The sequence below is a fragment of the Pinus tabuliformis genome, chromosome 2_1, assembly GCF_031772625.1.
Source record: "Pinus tabuliformis cultivar Carrire ecotype Pingquan chromosome 2_1, CPIR1, whole genome shotgun sequence".
Classification (NCBI taxonomy): domain Eukaryota; kingdom Viridiplantae; phylum Streptophyta; class Pinopsida; order Pinales; family Pinaceae; genus Pinus; species Pinus tabuliformis.
In genome coordinates, this window is record NC_142299.1 from 120,194,828 (window position 1) to 120,218,253 (window position 23,426).

General features: G+C 36.4%; 1 pseudogene; it reads left to right on the forward strand.

Annotated features, from left to right (window-relative positions):
• LOC149199064 (protein HLB1-like) overlaps positions 1 to 23,426 on the forward strand; it is a 119,803-nt pseudogene that overhangs the window by 24,456 nt on the left and 71,921 nt on the right.

Sequence of the window (23,426 nt, forward strand, 5' to 3'; positions counted from 1 at the left end):
TTATTAGTGAATATAAGTTAATCTATCACCATTATTTAAGGAAAATCATGCATGTCACTTGGAAGATATTATTATTATTATTATTATTGGTTGTTATTAGTGAATATAGGTTAATTTATCACCATTATTTAAGGAAAACCATGCATGTCCCTTGGAGGTCTCTCTCTTGTCCCACAAACAAGGGGGTCTCATACACCAATTTGGTGTCTGGCTTGGCTGTGACCTTAAAAATAGATATTATTATTATTATTATTGGTTGTTATTAGTGAATATAGGTTAATTTATCACCATTATTTAAGGAAAACCATGCATGTCCCTTGGAATTACACGTTGAACAAGCTATTAGTCTAGCTAGATGTCTCTCAGTTTGGGTCATTACATTAGCTCTTAACCAAACAAAAGCAATTTTAAGGCCTACTCATAAATGGAAAAATTATATATATACGGTGTAATTTTTAAGTACGATATTATACATTTAAAGTTTAATTAAATTAATAGTCATGTCTATATTTAAAAAATGCTAGATTTTAGAGTATTATAAATATTATATAGATTAAAGACTTAATAAAAATTATTTTTTTGTTGCAGAAATTTAATAAAATTGAGTTCAGGGGCACTTTAATGTTTAAATAACAACAATATTTAAACACTTGTTGGTTCGAAACGCCAAAAAATTCTCTTATGTGATTTCTACCTAAAGACTTTGCTTAAAATATTATAAAATGTTAATTATGTAAGGCATTATGTAATGTAATGTTATGTTGACTTGTGTTGAAATTTGTAGCTCAGGTAGGTACTTTTGCACAAGCCTTGTTAGGTATGTAGAAGTCACCCACATTCACCTTACAATATTTGTTGATGTAACTTAATCCAAGTTTAACTTAAGAAAAAACACATAATTATATGTTGGCTTGTTGAGCTAAAATAAAATTTAGATAAAGTAAATTGTTTACTCTAGTGATTAAGTTTTGATCTTAGCCATCGATCTCAAGTGAGGTGAGATCTAAACTTAGTGGCTAATCAGTTTGAGATTACAATTAGGGTTAGGATTAGGGTTTTAGTTCATCATACAGTTATAAAAGCAAGGCTAAGGAGAGAAAAGAAAACACGCAATAATAGCACTAGCTTGAGAGACATCTCAAAGCATGTGTTGGGTTCGAGAGAGTGTAGAAGGGCTAGAGATTAGTTTGGTATTCTGTGTTTTCTCAGTTTGACCATTATCCCGGGTCGAGAGCCCATGTATCTTCTAAGGTTAATTTATTAATGAATATTTATGTTTATGCAATTTAGATTCAATTTGTTCACACTGAATTTTTATGTATTATGAACTTAGTCATGTATTCGTTACATAGTAGCTAGTACATGTAGCTTAACTTGAATATAGCTTAATAAAACTAAAAAATAATAAAGACAAAAATTTCATCACAAAAATAAAACAACTAATAAAATATTGTATTGTTGAATGTCATCCCAAAATATGATTAACTAATATTGTTTATATTAACATATATACACTTCAATATATATGTTTATATATATATATATATATATATATATAATTCATAATAAAAAATTAAAAAATAAAAATAATATATGTGTGTGTTAGTTAAATAAAACAAATTAAAAATAATGATTATATATTTTAATTATATATAATTAAAACTCTATATTATGAATGTTCAAGATTTAATTAAATAAATTGGAAATTTAATGAAATATTATGATTAAATTTATAAAGTTTTTAGTATTTTTATAAATGGAAATATGTGATTATTTGCATTATTAAAAGGTTTTTAGCTCTAAAACTAATTTTCAATTTTAAAATTTGAATTCTTGCAAATTCATTTATCACAATTGCTTTTCTTGCTTGCATTATTGTCTTATACTTGTACACAGTCATCAATTATTTAACATATATAGATAAGCTAATTTATATTAAGTGTATCTCATATAAATTATTAGTAACTTCAAGACATAGTTAGGAAATGAATTGTCTATCAAAGTTCCTGTGTCATGTGGTTCGGGTTCAACAATGATTAGGTTCAGTTTGAGTTCGATTTTTTTTGATGAGGTTCGCAATTAGGTTCATATATATATAATGAATTATAGGATAAAATTGTAAGAAACCGACATTAGTAAACATCAAAAAGGTTATCACGGACATGGAAACTGCAAGGATAAATTACAAGCTTGAGTTGTGACATGAAATTATGAGTTTTGATCTATGCACTTGGTTAATGGTTATGAGGTTCGATGAGGTTCGTCGAACCTCATAATTTTTTAAGGTTCGCCCAAACCTCAAAAAAAAATTAAGGTTCACCAAAATTCAAACCTCAAGGTTAAAGTTCAACGAACCTTATGACATATCACCAAACAACTTGAGTTAAGATCCTTTGACTTTTTGAAGAAGAAGAAAACAAAGTACACGAAGGTGGGCTTTGTTGACACCTAATCCTCAACGGATGGGTGAACTGGAACGCGAACAGTCATCAAGAAGATGAACTGATCCATCCCATTTATGTATATAAATGATAGTTAGCTAATGAATTATGCAATCAGTTTTTTCTCTGCCCATTCTGGAGTTACCCTGGCCTGACATGGTATCAGAGCACAGGTCCCAGGTTCTTTTTTTAGCCTTTGTGGCTTTGTAACTCCTGGTCTGCTTCATATTCCATTACCTACATTCTGCCTGCCATCCCTGAACTGTACCTGTGCTCTGCTTCATATTCCATTACCTGCGACGCTGCCCATATATTCGTTGGTGTCAGAAGTGGGATTTTCTCTCAATAGACCGCCCTCCAACCGTTATGCTTGGTAAATATCGCTAGCTGGCCTCCCTTCATACACTGCGGCTCTTTCCACGCTGATCACCAAACCTATACTGCTGCTCTTCCATAACTGTCACCACACTGTTGTATCAGCGCTCCATTGCCAGACCTGTTGCACGCCAGCCGGCCTCCCTTTCGGATGTTGTCCTGCTACGAGCCTAAGCAGCATCGAAAATGCCATTTCTGAATTTATGATGGTGGTTTTTGCCTTCAATAGCCGAACTGAATTGACAGAGATTATTCAATAGTGAGTGTTGAGATTGTCACTGTTGGTGCCTCCTCGCTCCGAGAGAGTTTGCTGTGCGCCTACTGCAGCCGAGTCCGAGTCCGAATCCGAGGCTTCGTCGCTGGCTGCTGCTCCTCCTACATGGAGTTTATCGGTTTCGGTCTTGGGAGGGACGCTACCAACCTTGCTTAATGATGTTTGTTTCTGAGTTTCCCTCAGGGAGGATAATGGTACAGCGCATTTCCTTCTGCGAGGAGGTATAACGTGTCCCCAGCCTGTGGTATGCATGGAGCTGAATAAAAAATTAAGTTTGTCAACTCTGACCCTTCAAACATGCACAGTTTGACTGGTCGTTGTTGGAGAAGATAGCCGTCCCCAGGTATCTTGATTGCGTTTCCACGTGCGTACATCCTTTACTTTCCAAGGCACGGTGCTATCCTTCCTTTCAATCTCGTTTATGGTAGATATGAAGTTTGAACCGGAAACGCTTCTGGTTATTGTAACATGTCGTTTCATTTCCAAAGGAAGAAGAGAAGTCGTCTTCTCTCGAGTATTTCTTTTCTCAAACGCTATGCCCGATTCAATGGTCCAAACCGAGTTTTCATAGATTACTCTGGGGATGTGTGAGAAGCTTTTGTTGTAAACAGCTTATTAAAAAAAGTCATATGTCTTTTGTTGTAAACAGCTATTAAAAAAAGGTCGTCGGATTTGAAATTTCAGAAGTCCGGGGTGAAACTGTTGTTCACACCTAATCCGAAGGATTTTTAAGTATTCAGATAATCTTGTAAATATTGAAGTTATGATATGAGTGAATGTATGGATGAACAGCTGGTTATGGGCTCAGGTCTAGAGAATCAAAGGGATTTATGGTGATTTTTTAGTCTTTTCAGTGAATTTTGAAATTGTAATACCGTTGCTGCTCCAACTTTGTAGAGCTCGCGGTAAATGACTGATTATTTTTAAACAACCAAAGTTATTTCCCACAGAAATCTTTTGAGTACAATTTCACTGTATATCAGTAGAAATATTTTTTTATCAGCAGAAGTATTTTTTTTACAGAATGCATTCAATCATTTCTATGGTCGGAATAGTTCTCACTGGCAAGGAGAACTACTCTGAATGGTCTCGGATGGTAAAACACACCCTCATCTACAATGAATTGTGGAAGGGAGTGTGTGTCGGAGAAGAAGACAAAGACCCTGTGCAGCCTACATCAGACAAAGAACTCGCCATTTGGGAAAACAAGAACAGCAAAGCCTATGCATTGATCGCAGCATCTGTAAATGAAGAAGTAAGTCGTCATATTTCATCCTATTCCACTGCCTTTGAAGCTCTACAAAAGCTGAAAGAACTCTATGATACACATTCTGCACTTGAAGTTGTTCAGCTCATGATTAAACTCTTCACTCTTGAACTGAAAAATAATGATCCTCTTGCTCTTGCATCTGAAATAAAGTCTATAATGCATGATATTAAATCCACTAAGGTTGAGCTGGATATCTCTCTTATTGCCTTTCTCAAAGCACTCTATCCTACCTACTCCAATTATCTTGAGTCATTACAAGCAAATGGAAATCTTAAAGATATAACCTTTGACTCTCTTGTGAAAAAGTTTGCTGAAAGAGAGAAAGCCTTTGGAAAGAAGACAGTCCCTGAATCTTCTGAAGAGACTGTTTGCCTTGCTCATAAAGAAAAGCATCCTGCTCAAGATTCTACAAGAGGAAGAGGTGGACGAAGAGGAAGAGGAAGATACTTCAGAGGCAGGGGGGCAGACATTCTCAAGTAGAAAAGGCAGATCTGCATTGCATTCGATGCAAACGAAATGGATCACATGATGCTTCTACATGCAAGCTACCATGGGACAAAATTGAGCAGAGAAGAAATCAACAGAAAGGTAAAACTGATGACACAGACAAAGGTAAAGCACTTGAATCCGCTCACTATATTGAGGCACAATGTAACATTGGAGTAAATGAAGATTTGTTTAATGCTTCACTTGCTTCTTCAAAAAATGATTGGTTGCTTGATTCAGGAGCAACCTGTCATATGACTCATAGGAAAGATTTTTTTGAAGATTTCACTGACAATGTTGATGGAGCAATATACTTTGCAGATCAGTCAAAAATCAAGCCATCAGGGCTTGGCACAATCAGGCTTAAACTGCCTGGTCTTCCAGACTTTCTTCTGGACCATGTTCTATATCTCCCACAGCTCAAGAGAAACTTGTTGTCCCTGGTCCACATCCGCCAACAAGGTCACTCCATTCATATTTTTGATGGCAAGCTTGAGGTAAGAAAGGCATCTGACCACTCACTTGTCATGAAGGGTATAGAAGAAGAAAGACTTCTTAAACTGCAAGGAACTTCTGCTCATGCACAACATTTCTCATATATTTCTCATCATGAAGAAGGTACACTTCCGTCAAGTTTATTATGGCATGCTAGATTTGGACATTCAAACTATGATAGTCTCCGCTTGTTGAAGAAAAATGGTGTTGTTGGTTTGCCTACAATTCCTAGAAAACATAAGCAATGTGATGCTTGTATTCTAGGAAAGCATAGCAAACAGTCTTTTAATGATTCACATTCAAGAGCACATAGGAAGCTTGAACTCATTCATTCAGATTTATGTGGTCCAATGCCTGTTTCTTCTGCAAATGGAAATAAATATATCATGATATTTATTGATGATTACACCAGAATGTGTTGGGTTTATTTATTGAAGAACAAATCTGATGCTTTTCAAACATTCAAGAATTTTCATAAGTGGATTGAAAATGATGCACAATCTCATATTGGGTCTATTCGCACTGATAATGGAAAAGAATATACATCAAATGAATTTGAACACTATCTTCGCCAACATGGGATTAAACATCAAACAACTATGCCTTATAATCCTCAACAGAATGGTGTAGCTGAAAGAATGAACAGAACAATTTTGAATATGGTACGATCCATGCTTTTCTTCAAAAATGTAAAGATAATGTTTTGGGCTGATGTTGTTCTATGTGCTGCATATATAAAGAATAGATGTCCATCTAGTGCTATAAGAAACAAAACTCCTTATGAATTGTGGTATGGACATGTTCCTTCGGTAAAACATCTCAGGATCTTTGGTTCCACCTGTAATGCTTTAATACCAAAGGTACATAGAAACAAACTTGGTGCTAGAAGTCGTAAGTGTATCTTCCTGGGGTATTCAAATACATCTAAAGCATACCGTCTCTATGATGAAGTAAATAAAAAGTTTGTTGTATCTAGAGATGTCATTTTTCTTGAATCATCCAAACCTGACAGTGTTGTTGAGCGACAACTTGATCGCTTGGATAGATTCACAAAACCGAAATCATTCCAAGAGTTTGATAATCAAATTCCACATCTTGAAGGGGGGATTCCTATACTAGATCAACATGTGGAATCTTCTTCTGAAGAACAATCTCCCCTGCATGACACTCCAACAATGGATGATGCTTTAAGTGATGTAATTGATAGAATTGGGAGACTCAATCTTGATTCAGACACAACTCAATCAACAGAGCAGCCTGGACCATCTCAGAAAGGTCCCCCAAAGTGGCTGACAAAGACACTTGAAAGTGTTCATCCTGATGAAATTGGAAAAACAGGAACCAGAAATACAAACCGACAAGATGGAGGTGATGTAGATAACTATAATTCACCTGTTGATATGGATGTTACTTATGATTGTGAATTGAACTTGTCTACAGATTTTGAACCAACTTCCTTCAAAGAAGCTGCTTCTCATCATGAATGGAAAGAAGCGATGCAGAAGGAGTATGATGCCCTCATAAAGAATGGCACTTGGAAGCTGGTTGATCCTCCATTTGGAACCAAACCAATTGGCTGCAAGTGGGTCTACAAGAACAAGTACAAAGCTGATGGCTCACTTGACAAGCACAAAGCTAGGCTTGTGGCAAAAGGTTTTGCACAGAAGGAAGGGGTCGATTATGAGGAAACTTTTGCCCCCACAGCAAAATGGGCCACCATCCGGACACTCTTTGCACTAGCTGCTCAGAACGGTTGGAAAGTCCATCAAATGGATGTAAAAACTGCATTCTTGAATGGAGATCTAAAAGAGAATGTTTTTATGTCCCAGCCTGAAGGATTTGCTGTGAAAGGACATGAACACAAAGTATGCAAACTTGTGAAGTCCTTGTATGGCCTCAAACAAGCACCACGAGCCTGGTATGAAAAACTAACTGAGCATCTTCTGAAACTCAACTTCAAACATTTTGATCTTGATGATGCAACTTTATTTGTCAAGAAAGTTGGCAAAACAGTTGTATATCTTGTGGTATATGTAGATGATCTTTTAATGACAGGGAACAATGAAAGCTATATTGCATCCATAAAGAAAGAATTAGGAAAAAGTTTTGAAATGACTGATTTGGGCTATGTTCATTACTATCTTGGCATTGAAGTAACCCAACATCCAAAATCCATATTTCTTTCTCAAAAGAAATACATTGGAGACTTGTTAAACAGATTTGGCATGACAGAATGCAATCCTCTTTCTACTCCAATGGAACAAAACTTGAAGATCACATCTATTGAAGGAAAGGAATTTGAGGATGCAACAAAGTATAGACAGCTTGTAGGAAGTCTCATCTACCTCACTACTACCAGACCAGACATTTCATTTGCTGTTGGAATCCTCTCCAGGTTTATGCAAAAGCCTTGTGAGGGACATTGGTCTGCTGCAAAAAGAGTTCTAAGGTACTTGAAGGGAACTCAAAACCTTGGAATCAAGTATACACAGGTGGACGACTTCAACTTGATTGGATACTCTGATTCAGACTTCGATGGAGACAAAGAAACTGGGGTATCTACTTCAGGATATGCTATGAGTCTTGGATCAGGAGCTGTCTCCTAGAGATCACGCAAACAATCAATTCCAGCATATTCCACAACAGAAGCAGAATACGTGGCAGCAGCTGAAGCAACGAAAGAAATTGTGTGGCTCAGGAAAATTCTTGAAGATTTGCAGGTAAAACAAGTACAATCAACTCCACTCATGATTGATAACACCTCTGCAATAAAGTTGGCCAAGAACCCAAAGTTCCATGATCGTACTAAGCACATCAATACTAAATATCATCTGATCCGACATCATGTTGAGGCCAAAACAATCCATCTTCGTCATTGTTCCACAAACGAGCAAATTGCAGACATCTTCACCAAAGCGCTTGGAAGAGAAAAGCTTGAAAGATTCAGAACGATGCTTGGACTCACCAACATCCCTTCAGATTAAGGGGGGGAATGTTGACACCTAATCCTCAACGGATGGGTGAACTGGAACGCGAACAGTCATCAAGAAGATGAACTGATCCGTCCCATTTATGTATATAAATGATAGTTAGCTAATGAATTATGCAATCAGTTTTTTTCTCTGCCCATTCTGGAGTTACCGTGGCCTGACAGGCTTTAATCCACTATTATATTATAAAATTGAAAAAAAAAAATCATAAAAATAAAAAATGAATACAATTTTTTAATGGTTTTTTTAGGCATAATCTAACCAATAAACGAAATGACTTTTTGGCTATAATTTAGCAATATAATTTCTAGTGTGATTGTGATTTCTTGTTGTTTTAAACACACTTTTGAATGCATAAACATCCCAAAGAACCAAGAGGCACTCTCTAGCGCAGTATGGAGGAGATGTTGTAATGTCTTATCCTACCTGTCGAAATTTGTAGCTATGGTCGATCTTCATAACGTACAAATTTTGTACTTGTAATGATGAAAGATGAATTATATTTCGCGTCACAAAATATATATATAAATATATATATATATATATATATATATATATATATATATATATATATATATATATATATATATGTATATATATATGTATATATATATATATATATATATATATATATATGTATATATATATATATATATATATATATAGTATGTTCTTCATGTTTACGATAAAAGAAAAACTATTTATTGTTTTGTCAAAAGAAAAATGTGAAAGGCATGTTCTTCATGGCCTTTGCAAAAGAAGAAATTTGAAGATTTATGGCTCCATATTAGCCATGTCGGCCTCCTCATAGTCAAGTCAACCTCTCCAAATATTCAAGTCGGCTCAATTAAGGAATGTACCCATTCATATGGAAAGATGACTACATATATGTAACTCGACCTCCTCTCCAAGTGGAAATTCATATATTCTCTTCATATTGAGTTCGGATCTCCTAAGGAAGCACATAAGACGAGTCTTAGGAAAGCATACAAAAGTCCAAGACACAACGAGTTGCAAGACGAGTTGCAGTTTGAGGCATGACAAATTATAGGAAAAGTTGTAGTATGAGGCATAGGATGAGATGCAAGATTGAGGCATGTCAAGTTGCAAAACTGAGATATGGAGGAAAAGGGGGGCCGAAATTATGTCCTAGCTTAGAAAACTATAGTGAGCCTCTTGGGCAAGCTATTGGAATTGACTAGGAGGGTTGGACTAGGTTTGACCTAACTAGATAGATGGTTATTTTGACCTAGCATATGATTGATGTATCTCTATTAAACTTGATGATTTCTCTAAGGAAAGGTTGTCAAGTTTTTCCCCATGTGGGTTTTCCCAGGGTAAATTGTTGTGTTCTTTGTGTGGTTGTCTCTTCATGATCTTTTTGTTATAAATGTTAAATGGTTGATGTCTTCTGTGTAATTGTTTAATAATGAAATGATGGATAATAATGTAAAAGGAAGTAAATCATTAAAAGCAATTATCAGTATAGAAGACGTGTAAATTTTAACATGGTATTAGAGCCTAGTACCTAAAGAGCAATGACTTGTTCCTTAGGGTTTGTTTTATGCCCTAATAAATCTATGTTGGAAATACTCTTAAAAATATTAGTATTCTTAAAGGTTTGATAGTCAAGAAGAAGGGTTGAAGTTCGCAGTTTGCATTTGGACCAAAAATCTTGCAAGAAGTCCAAAAAGAAGGAATGAAATCTTAACTTCCAATCTCAAATTTTATGAAAGATCTCAAGACTATATTGAAGGAGGTCTTTAAATCTATTATACTACAAACAAACCGAAGTTGATTCTAAGCCTCATATTGAAAGGCATTGTAATAAATTATTAAGCCTAATAATAGGTTGAAGTCCCAACTCTTGTCTAAGTAGGCCGAAAATACTTACATAAGGCAGAAGAAAAAAAAACTCAGTACCTTAAACTGAAAGCCTTAGGAGTCCCAAAAGGGCCATTAATATCAGAAGGTTTGAAATTCTCCGTCATGTTACAAAAGGCCACAAAATCCATCTCAAGAGGTCTAAATAATCATTTTCCTTGTGTTACTTAAGTGTATCTTGTTCACAATGATTAATCTCAAAATTTGCGTTCAGAGTTTTATCTTTGTAATGGTTCCTCAAGCCAAATCTTAGGAAGTTGGTTAAGAAAGAAGTCCTTGTTGAGAAATAGGACATTGTTTTAATGATCCAAGGATCCTTGGGATCTCCTCAATGATCAAGGAGCCTCAATGAACTTCAAACCATATCTAAAAGTTATGGAAGAGTCTACCAACAATTTGTGTTTTGAAGACTTTGCAGAAGGAACTCTTAACTAAAGTCAGCTCAGAAAATTTCAAAGGTCCAAGAGTACATTAACCAAGTTGTCTCAAGTCATTAAAGGCCAAAGTTATGTTGTCCTTACTGAAAAATGAAAGGGTATTGTCATGATTTTAAAGATCAAGTTCGTTAAGGATTTGAGCTTGTATTGAATGTCAAATTTTTATTGTTTTGAAGAGCATCAGAAATCTAAGGTGCAACAATAAATATTAAAGTTCAACAAAAGTAAAATAATAGCTACTATAGTCCAAGGTTAAAGTGTTCTTTGGATATACCATGTAAAGCCAATTTGGTGTGTTACAATGGAATAATCAAACCAAAAGAATTTGAGAGCATCTCTATTTAAAAGATAAACCAATACGGAGCTCAAAATTTATATCAGAGAGCTACAAGGATAGAAGTCAAGTGACTTCAAAAGAAGTTGAATCCTTAAGTTAATTTAATGTTATAATCTTTGTTCTATACATAAAAGAAGGTTATGAGACCTATGATCAATAATAGATGCATTACAAAGGAGCCAACCTAATGTCCCTTTGAAGAAAGCATCCCAAAGAAATTTGAAGAGACCTCTATCGTCAACAAATCTAAGTGATCCCTATTCATAGAATTTTATTGAAGAAAGATTTGATTTGGTATTTGTTTTTATGGTCCTCATAGATATGTTATATTTCCTAATCTAAATAATTTCATTACAATGATGACAACTTGAAAGCTAGAGATCCAAGTTCAAAAGTGACATGAGAATATCTTATAAGGTTGATCAAAGCATTGACGTTGATAAGCAACATTATAGGATTGTCCGTTGTTTCGCCTTTGAGGAGCTTGGCAAAATCCATGACAACATGAAGATTGAATGAAAGAAATGGCAGTAGGATCCAAAACTTTGTAGATAAGGTCAAGAAATTTTGCAAACCTTATACTACTTTGTCTTTTCTACAACAGTTCAAGGTCATAAAGATATGTTAACTGCATCTTGTACTAAATTATTGATGTGCATCTACTAAAGAATGGTATGCTAACCATCTTGATGAATCGGATCATGATATAGACCGAAAGGAGTGCATTGCCTTGAATATGATGCACAAGAGAGGATGTTAAGGTTACAAAGATTGCAAATCATCAACACCATTTGTTGACATAGACATTATGTTATGTCAAGGGAGTATTGAATTAGGTAGGCATTACTAGAGGTTGAGTTCCTTTGTGTAATTATTTTATGATTAAAAGGACTAAAATCTTGGCTAGATTCTATGGTTTTTATATTAGAAGATCTAGGGTTTGTAAACCCTACTAAGGGCTCAAATAATAAAACCCTAGGGTTTCCGTACAAAACCCTAAGATTGATCATTTCCACTTAAAGAAGAAACCCTAGCTTTTGCAAGGATGGAATAGCATCAGGATGATGATGTGGATGAAGCTGATAAAATTGCAAATAGATACATGAAGTCAACAAATTAAGAGGGAATTGGAATTCTTCTCAAAAGATAAGTATTTTATATCTCTCTTATTTTATTATCCTTATTGTTGTTGTTTTACTATGAGTTAGTCTCTTGTATTTGAATTCTTTGCTTGGTTGTAGTTGTTCTTCCATGGCCTCCTATGAGGATTGAAGGTACATAATAAAAGTTTCCAAGGTTTTGACACAGATGGATGAAGTGGAAGAAAGAGGCAAACTGTGTGTCAAGAGGACTTTCCCTAAATCATAAGTTGAGTTTACAAATTTTATACTAGTAGAAATCCAAGCTCAAAGGGAGTCAGGAGAACAACAAGTTTAAAGTTTGTGTGCAGTAGATGGTAGCATAGGAGCAAGATTTGAGAAGTTTGTCCTAGAAAAAGGGAGATGATCATGACAAGACATGTGTCTCTATTGTAAGAACTACCCTACGTTTTTGAAGAATATGAAAAGAAGTCTGAAGATTGAAGAAGACTTTGTAAGTTGGGCTTGGTTGAATGGATCAAGAATGATCCTATATGATTTGTCTCTGATGAAAAAATAATGACTCGTGTGTGAAAGAGAGCATTTGTGGAGAGGTTATTTCCTCTAGAGGGAGCAATCAAAAAGCCCTATTATGACCCGAGAGAAAGTGGACCTCAAATTCCTAGATGATGGACTATCAGTGTAAGAGGGAGTACTCAATTAAGTTGACTTGAAAGCATATGTAATGATGGATCTTGTGAAGCTGCAAGGATTCGTATATTTAGTTTGAGTTCATTGCTTCAGTTTGGACGTGTTTATAATTTATTAGATGAGCATGAAGCAATATCGCAGAGGCTAAGAATATTATAGTTGAATTGGGAAGTTTAGAAGCAATATAGGTTAAGAGGCTACTTACAGGATTTGATCAAGTGCATGTGATAAATGATGAAAGACATGGTCCAAAAGGGAGCAGCGAAGCTCGAGTATATCTTCACTAATGAGAAAATAGTCGATATGTTGTTGAAGCCTCATTCTTAAGGGAAGTTTGGGTACTTTCATGACAACTTAGGCTTGTGGAGAATGTCTCTTTGGTTAAGAGATATTAATGATTACATTCTAGATATGGTTTCTCCATGTGTTGTGTACTTTGAGTAGAATTAGGGAGAATGATTTGATAGATTACATAACATCGTGGGCATACATTCTTCTTGTGTCATGTACTCTGATAAGAATTAGGGATGTTATCCCTGTATCAAGTACATTGACCAGAATTAGGAAAAATGGTCTGATGGACAAACATTTTCTTGTGTCATTATATAGTGACTTAATTAGGGCTATAGTCCTTGTTGAGCCTCAAAACTGCCTGAGGAAGTGTAACAAGGTAGCCTTATCTCTTACATTAAAAAAAAAAAAAAAAAAACAACAACAACAACAAAACAATGACATGCATAGAGAAAGAGACTCTACGGGTAGATTTATAGCTAGGGGCAAAAGTTTGATTCCTACAACACCACCTACTCCACCAAGAGTTAGAAAAGACACACCTCCATCCCAGACTCATACCCCCAGTGATAGGATTCCTGGAATTCAAGGGGCAGAAACTCAATCAGAAGATTCTCCTACTTCATCTACCAAAACAGTCCTAGGAGAGCAAAATTTTGAATCTCCAACAACAGGGATAACCTTTTTCACCTCCATAGGAGAGGCTATTGTAGTTGAAGAACTAGGAATACCTGGTGAGGAAGAAAAAATAGAAACTCTCTCCCATAGTCCATTAATAGAAGAATCAGAGGAGGAGGGAATAACCTTGCAGGTTAAGCCCTATACTGACTCTGAAGTAACTATAATGGCAGAAGAAGAACAAGATGGAGAATTCTCACTGTTTGGAGGAGGGGGTAGAGGGAGAGGTAGAGGAGATCATGGAGGAGGTAGAGGTAATAATGGAGGAGGCAAAGGAAATAGGGAAGTAGATAACTCATTTGGATTCCCTATAGTGGATGAGGAAACACATACCACAATGAAAAATACCTCAGCATCTGTCCTCCCAAACTTATATGGGCTGAGAAGTGAGGACCCTGAAACATTTTTGTTTGAGTTTGAAGTCTTTTGTAGAACTTATGAGTGTCTAGAAGACTCTCAAAAACTTAAATTGTTTCCTTCAACACTAAAGGGGCTGCTTTGAAGTGGTTCATGGGGTTAGTCACTCAATCCATTAGAACATGGAATGACATGAAAAAGGCATTTTTGGATAGATACTTGGATTATTGTATGCCTACCAATAAAAAAGATGAGGTGTTCAAAATGATGCAAAGAGAGGATGAAAACTTAGAAGACTTGATTAAGAGATTTAACTATAATTTGACAAGAGCAAAGATGAACAATTTAGATGAAGAAACTTTGAAAGCTCTTTTGTTAAAGGCCATTAGAGATGAGTGGATAGATATCCTTAACATGATGGGGAAAGGAGATATCTCTCAACTTCCATTGAGTGACATAGGAGAACTATGTGTTCATCTCTCAAGAGGGAAATCTAAAATAGGGAAAGGGCCGAGAGATCCTTCTCTTGTTAGAGCAAACAAATCTGCAACTGGATCTGTAAGTAGGGCATAAATTGGCAATATGCTTGATGAGTTTAAAACTGACATTCTAGGGAGCCTTAGTGAGCAACTAGACACCCTTAAAATTCAAATAAAGAAGAAAATAGAGGCTGATGCTTTAGCCATTTTTTGTCCAAAATGCAGAAAGAAACATGCTCTAAGGGAATGTCCTTTAGATGCAAAAATTGTAGAAACTTGTATGATCTGTTCAGAAAGCCATGAAACCAAGGGTTGTCCTTCAATCTCAGGTCTTAAGGTTATCTTTCAAGAGGAAACCGTCCCAAATTTTGTAGAACCTCTTTATTTTGTTGCAAGATGACCTTGGCAGGGGCCACAAAATCAGGGATTTAACAATCCAATGTATCTTCAGCCCCCACCAAACTGTAATTCTTGGCGGCAACCTTGGCTTCAACCTCAATCTCAGTATCAATCTCAACCATGGGCACAAGGGGTACAAAATCCTTATGGGAGATTTGCTCAATATTATCAATATCCTCCATCCTATCAGAATTATCCTCCCCCACAAAATCAGCAGCCACAACTTCAAAATCAGAACCCTCAACTTTCATTACCATTTCCACAACAAAGTCAAAATCCTCAACTCTTACTGCCATTTCAGCAGAAACCAAATCAGCTACCTGCCCAACCATTACCAAACCCCAACAATAAAAACTCTCAGAATGCTTACATGGTAGAAGGACAACAATTTCCAACTTACATGATTACTCCACTAGATCTTAATGATTTTCAACTAAGATATGGTAGGATATTATAAAAGGAAAGACCTTCTATAGTTATTCAAGAACAAGACACTTCTGAGGAAGATTCTCTAAAAATCAATAAAAGTTTTGAGGGAACATCCCTCCAAAACCAAAACATTGAAAAAGACAAACAAAAAGAATCGGTGAACACAACTCCTATTATTAAGCAATCAACATCTACTTCTACACCTCCTTTTCCTGAAAGACCACAAATTGATAGAGGGATAGAAAAACAGATCTTGTTGCCCAATTATGATTTTCTCGATGAATTGAAGAATGTCTGTATCAAAATTCCTTTGTTACAAGCCATTAGAGAAATTCCAATTCTAGCCAAGACAATAAAGGAGTTGAGCATCAAAAGACCAGGAAGAAAATCAAAAGAAAAAAAAAAAATCACCTGGTAGGAAAGATAGCAGACAATGGGAAAAATTTCCATGTAGAAATATGTGGATCCTGTTAGTGTTAGTGTCTTCACACTTCCATTGATGATCAAATTGCTCTTTTCCATGCATATTAGGTGTCTCATTCGATCAACTGCATTCCATTAGGTCATGGATCAACTGATGGTAGTGGTTTCATTTCAGTTTCCCTCATGTCATATACCTGCTGGCTTGTTCAAAACCTCTTTTTAGTCATTTATAGTCATTTCAGTTCATTTCATTCAGTTTTAGGGTTTAGTTTCACTAGGTCTTAGGGTTTGTCATCATGGTCATCCAAAATTGAATAAAAAGGTCAGCAGGCACATGAGGAGGATAAATAGGTTCATAAAATCATAAATTTACTTCTGATATGCTCAATAAATCTTTTTTACCTCAAAACTCTGTTTTGAGGTGAAAACAGAGTTTTTCCATTTTTTGTAAAAAATTTCATGTAATTTAAGTGTTTCTATATGTAATAAGCTCAGCAGTTGTTCCTGGTCACCTTGCCAACTCCTGCCACTGCAAAAAAAAAAAACACCAAGACATCAGTCCATCAAAGTGCCAAGAAAAAGTCAAACTTCAAATTGAAAAACAGAGTTTTTGAAAAAGTGACTAAGACTTTATAAAAGTGGGTTTGCAATGAAGAAAAATTAAAGTGCATCATATATAAAGCAAATTCATGCTAGCTACTCATTTCATTGTGCAAAAAGTCAAGTGGAGAGACAAAATCGCGTTTTGAAGCGAAATTGAACAAAAGAGGAAGAAAACCCGGATTTTGCAGCAAATTTGCCTGGCGCTGCGCATCAGAGGGTCGGCGCTGCGCATCAGACAACTTTTCTCTGTGTAAAATTACACAGGCGCTGCGCATTGGGCCCAGTGCGCTGCGCATTGGCCAGGGAGGCTCCAAACTCACTCAAATTCATCCCAAATTCTCTCAAATGCTGCATTACATCCTACAAGTAAGTGTTCATCTATCTTGAGCTGAAATAATTCTTCTTCATGTTTTGTTCATGAGTTTTGCTTCCTAAAATCAAAACCCTAGCTTGCCTTCATACTTTTTCACCTCATTGTAAAAATTTCACCTCATTGCAAAACCAACATCCTTTGTCCCTTTTCCCAAACTTCATTGCACTAAAACTACCCATTGATTCCATTTTCCCTTTCCCTATTCCCCTAAGAAACTAATCCCCTTTATTAAACCCTAAGTCCCTCAAATCTTTCCCTAGTTTCCCAAATCTTTCCCTTCATTCCCCTACTCCACTTCATTACTATTGTTCCATTTGCAAAATCTCTTCATACTCATCTTCTTTGTCCCCACCCATTATCATTGTTCACCATATCATCATCACATTACATCATTAAGACAAGCATGGAAAGAAGCAGTGAATCAGATTTTGAAGAGGACACACTTAGTGATAGCTCAAGGGAAAGAAATGTGCAGTCCAGGAAGCCTCACAAAGGTGGAAAAATCATTAGGGAGGAACCTATCAACATGAGTGAACTCCTTGCTTGCCCACTAGCCACCACATGTTTCAAATATCAGTCCTGTTTTGAGTTTTGTGAAATGGCTGAGAGGGTCAAATATCACCATGAGTTAGCAAAGCAGTTTGTGATAAACATGCACAACAATATGGTGCATCTTGTTGGGGTCAACTTCACTCTTTCACCAACTATCATTGCAGAGGCCACAAGAATTCCAGATTTAGGGGAAAATTGGAACAAAAGGCAAAATATTAGTAAGCAGTATTATGAGCCTTATATAAAGGCCAAGTACCCTCGTAAACTTAGCAGGGCGTTTCCTTTCAAATTCTTGGAGGATCGGTATGTTCCACTCATGAAACTTATCATCAAATACTTTACATGTGAGGGTAGGTTCTCCAGACTTTATGCCTACCACATCAGATTGCTTATGCACTTCACCAGGGTCAGAATGATGAGCATCCCTTATTTCATATGCAAAAACATAGAGAGGATGACAGTGATTGCAAAAAGAAAACCATATCCATAGTAGCTCAATAGTATTTATCATTTTTCTATTATCAAAATTGTTGTTTTGCATTAGCTCACTCAGTTGGGAGTGCCATGGGAAACTTTCATTGCCCATGAGTGCTTCAAGGGGCCTCAAATATTTTCAGATCCTCAAGAGGAAGGTGAACCTTCCGGGCAACAAAAGGAGCCTGAAAGTAAAATAGAGGAGGTTCATGTTCCTGTGTTTGTCACCTATGAAAGAGGCACTAGGATGCTCTTTGCAGCTACCAAGCGAGTACTATCTCCACCAGGGGTGGAAGGGGTCTTGTTTTCTTCACCAGACCACAGGCAAATGTTATCTTCACCGGGGGTGAAAGGGGCTTTGCCTTCTTCTCCAGCTATACAGGTTGACCAGCAGTCAAAGGGCAGAGATAAAGGAAAGCAAAAGATGCATGAGGAGGGCCCTACTGAAGGGCAAGACAGGGATTTTGTTTTGATTGAGGAGGATGTCACTGATTTGGGCTCTCAAAGCTCAAGACTCAAGGACATGATTATCAAAGAGAAGGAGGCTGAAATACAAGCCTTATCACTTAACCTTGAGAGGGCCAAATGGATCATCAACTTTCTTGAGTAGGAAAACAAGCAACTGACAGATAAGCAAGCTATTATGGAGCTGCAAATGATTAGAGAAAATAGGCAAGAGGCAAAGAAAAGAAAGATCAAGATGACCTCCCTTGAGCAAGAAATTGAGGATGACCGAGAATCATGGTTGGAGAGGGTGAACATTCACCTTGAGAAGATGCTTGAGAAAGCCAACAAAGAGAAGAAAATGCTGCGCCATATGGCCTATCACTACCTAACCCGGAACAAGATTTGCAAAACAAGGGTAAAGAGGCTAAAAGCTAAGTTAAGGAGAGCCTTGAGGGCCAAGAAAGAACATGATAAACTCAAAATTTTGGCTGAAGCTTCATTAGATCAGCAAAGCACTTAATGAGGTTGCCTCTTGCCAAATTTGAGGAAATTTTGGGAACTTTTTGTCATTTTGCAATTTTGTAAATAAAAACATAGGAAATTTCAGTTGATGCACAACGCCACTGGTTCTGCGCATTGAATTGGCTACCTCTTTTGCCAAATGGCTTGTGGTTTAGATTCAACATGAAAAAAAATCAAACCTAGAAAGTTCCATAAATTTTGGAGAAGATCTGGGTCACTTAAAGGGCAAAAAACACCTAAAAAATGCCCTCTCTGCCACTTTTTGGACCCACAGGAAGTAGTCTTGGGAGAAATGATTTTTGAAGGGGAAAATCAACTCCAAATCAGAAAATTCAAAGTGTTCCAAAAACTAGACAGACAGAGATTTCCAACAAGCTATCTTGGGCATGATTTGGTGAAGTGAAAGGCCTCCAAAAGCAGCCTTGAAGCAGTGTTGCACATCAGGCTCAGGGTGCTGCGCATCAGGCAAATTTTTGCCAATTTTGCCTAAAACTCAAAATTTTGCCCAGTTTCTTTAGTGATTGACTTTTCTTCTTTTCTTGGTAAATGTATGCATGGTAAATGATGTGTTTGATGTAAATGTTGATGAAAATCACCTCATAGGGTAGATACATCAAGTTCCAAGTGGTTTTGAACTGTAATGAATTGGTTTCCTAAGTTTTAGAGGCAAGCTGTTCCACTGCCTATATTCCTATTCTTAGTTTAGATATGGTTGAAACCACCCCTTTTCTCATGGATTCGACCCTGATAGCTAGCATGAGTGGTTTCCTTGCCTATATTATGTAATTTCTTAGTCATTTGTAAAGGTTGGACTTTGGCAAAAGTGTTGGACTCACTGAACATTTTGTATCAGCAGTTTGGCAAGGAATAAAACCAGGTTTCACAGTTATTTTTGTGGGATTCTTGTGACAGTGAGTTTATGTATTGTTTCTTCTTTGTAATGAGTTTTTCTGATGTTTTATATGTATCCACATCTCTCTCTTTCTTCTAAATTAAATGAATCAAGGTGAATAGACATATACACTAAATTTACAGTGCTTTGACTTGGGAATGCATTTAGTTTTCAATGTTTTCACTGTTTGAAGAGGATTCATAGTTTTTTATGCCCTCCTCAACTCCTCAGTTGTCTTGCTCTACCATCTCAATCCATTGCTAGTACATAAACCCTTGTCTACCTTGCCCCACAAAACATGACTGTATCCCTGAGTTGATTTCCCGGACCCAATCTACCTTCTCCAATTGATCCAGCAACCAAAACCTAAAATCAAACCAGAAACCCTAATCTTCTATACCTAGCCTAAAATCAACATTCATTTCAGTCATCTCAAGCCCTAGTTGCCAATATCCTAATTGATATTGACAAGGAGAGAGCCCTCTCCCGACCTGGTAGGGCTAGCTACCAGGTTAAGCGTGGTTTGATGTTACCCTAGACCTGCCTTCCTTCAGCCTGAGGTAGATCAAGGCACTAACAGATCTAGGAAGTCCAATTTTCAAGACACATATAAATTGTTGGGTGTGGAGCTTGATTATCTTCTATATTCAAAGGTATCGCCACATAGGACCCCAGTTGGAAATGGGGGCGGCAGCGCCACCCGTAAACTATTCGCTTCAGGGGGGTCCGGGGGGGGGGGGGCGGGGGGTTTCGGGGGCAGCGCCCCCGAAGCTAAAAACAACTATAAAATTGCCTTGTAAAAGTATAGTAATTTCTAGTCAATCTGGTCCGTTCATTAGGCGGATGATTTGACGGTAGAACTTATGTTTAGTTTAGGGTTTTTTGCCCTAGAAGGCAACCCCTCTCTTTGTATGAGGGTATTGTATTTGAGGCTGTGTGATAGATGTGTATTCTGTGAGCGAGAAACAGAGAGGTGAGACTGTGAGAGAAAACAGAGGATATTACAGCGGATTTGCTGTAGGTTGTGTCTCTTCATTTTGTTGGATAATAGAAAGGAAGGATTGGCTGTTCGGGGTGGACGTAGCCCAAACTGGGTGAACCACGTATATCTGTGTCTCTCTTGTTTTGTGCGTTTTATGTGTTTATATTTTTGCAATATTTTATGTGTTCCATTGCTCCGTAATATATAATTTTCTAACATAAATTGAATTGAAATTCCAAATACATTGATTGACTTAGGGGCAGCAATAGAAATTATGAGTAAACAAACCATGGAGCAGCTTAAACTTCCTAATCTTCTTTACACACCTAACTTACGGCAACTTGCAGATAGATCAATAATCAAACTAGATGGTGTGCTAGAAGATATTTCAGTATCCTTAGATTCTTGGGAATATCCTGTGGATTTCATTATCTTAACTCCCAAGAATAATCTAGGAGGACAACCAGTCATATTAGCAAGGCCTTGGTTGGCCACAACTGATGCTTTTATTAGTTGTAGATCTGGTGACATGTATATTTCTGATGGTAATTCAACAAAGAAATTTACTTTGTATCCCTAGCAAAAGCAATCACAGAAATAGATGACAAGGAATGGATTGAAGATGAATATGATATTCAACCTCTCTTTACTATGTCAGAAATTAGTGAAGATAGTCAAATTTTGAACACATTGGAAAATTTTGAAACATCTTTAGAATATGATCATGCACAATTTCAAGAAAAATATAATGTTGAATACTTGTCATCTAGGCAGATGTCTCTCTATTCTATGGAATAGTTTGGTAGCTGTACAATTGAAATTTTTCCAGGTAGGATATTGAACATAAACAAAAACTTGGAGAAACTACAACAAGAAGAGCTAACTAAAACATTACAAAAACATTCTGTTGCATTTGCATGGGAGTACACCGACGTGAAAGGCGTTGATCCTAAGACTTGTATCCATCATATCTATATTAAGGAAAACAATAGACCAATCAAACAACCTCAGAGAAGGATAAATCCAAATATTAGGGAAACTGTAAAAGAGGAGCTCCAAAAATTACTCAATGTAAACTTCATTTACCCAATTTCAAATAGCCAATGGGTTTCTCCTTTGGTAATTGTGCTTAAAAAGAATGGTAAATGGAGGGTGTGCAATGATTACCGAGAATTGAATAAAGCAACTCTTAAAGATCACTTTCCTTTTCTCTTTATAGATCAAGTGTTAGATACATTAGCAGGTAAGAAGTATTTCTCATTCTTGGATGGTTTTAGTGGTTATAATCAAATTCAGGTAGCACCTGAGGATCGGGATAAAACCACATTTACTTGTCCATGGGGAACTTTTGCCTACCAAGTACTTCCTTTTGGGTTATGTAATGCTCTTGCAACATTCCAAACAGTAGTACTAGGAATTTTTTCTGATCTAATACATGATTGTGTAGAGGTATATATAGATGATTTTACAGTCTATGGAAACACATTTGAAGAAGCTTTGGAAAGTTTGGAAAAAGTTCTTAAAAGATGTCAAAAAAACAAACCTTTCACTAAGCCATGAAAAATGTTTTATGATGTTTACAAAAGGTATTGTTTTAGGACATCACATTTTGGGAGATGGGATTAAAGTTGACAAATCTAAAGTTGAAGTCATCTCTAAGTTATCAATTCCAAATTGCCAAAAGGATGTTATAAGTTTTCTAGGATTTACAGGATACTATAGAAGGTTTATAGAAAACTTCACTAAAATAGCATCTCCACTCTTCAAATTGCTTACAAAAGATTTTGAATTTAGTTGGAATCCTGATTGCCAACTAGCATTTGAAACCTTGAAAGCAAAAATTTCTGAAGCACCTATTTTAAGAGGTCCAAATTGGAAACTTCCTTTCCATATTTCCACAGATGCTTCAGATACAGTTCTGGTAGCTGTATTGGGAAAAAAATATTTGCTTCCTTGTGCCATTTACTATATAAGTAAGAATTTGACTCCCACTGAGTTGAATTATACTGTGACTAAAAAGGAATTTTTAGCTATTGTTCATGCAATTAACAAGTTCAGGCATTATATAACAGGTTATGAAACCTTTGTTCATACAGATCACTCTGCAATTAGATATTTGATGAATAAACCTATTACTAATGGCAGAGTTACAAGATGGCTTTTACTTTTGCAAGAATTCAACATTACTGTGCTAGATAGACCTGGAAAACAAAACACAGTTGCTGATTTCTTGTCTAGGATTCAGAATATCAAAGAAGACTCTCCGGTTGAAGATAATTTTCCTGATGAATATCTTTTTGCAGTAACTACTCAAACTCCTTGGTTTGCAGATGTTGCTAATTACTTGGTTACAGGGATGTTACCTTCACATTTGTTTCCTAGAGAGAAAAGAATGATTATTCAAGAAATTGAAAGATATTCATGGATCAGTAACGAATTGTATAAAACAGGGCCAGTTCTTATGATCAGAAGGTGTGTCAGGGAAGATGAAATGCCTTATATTCTCAAAGCATGTCATGATGAGCCGTGTGGTGGACACTTTGTTGACTAGAGGACATCCTATAAAATCTTTTCTTTAGGATATTATTGGCCATCCATCTTCAAAGATGCTAAAGAATATGTCAGAATGTGTGACAGTTGCCAAAGGGTAGGTAAACTTGCTCCCTCAAATGAAATGCCATTACAAACTCAGGTACTTATCGAACCCTTTGAAAAGTGGGCTTTAGACTTTATTGGACCAATTAAT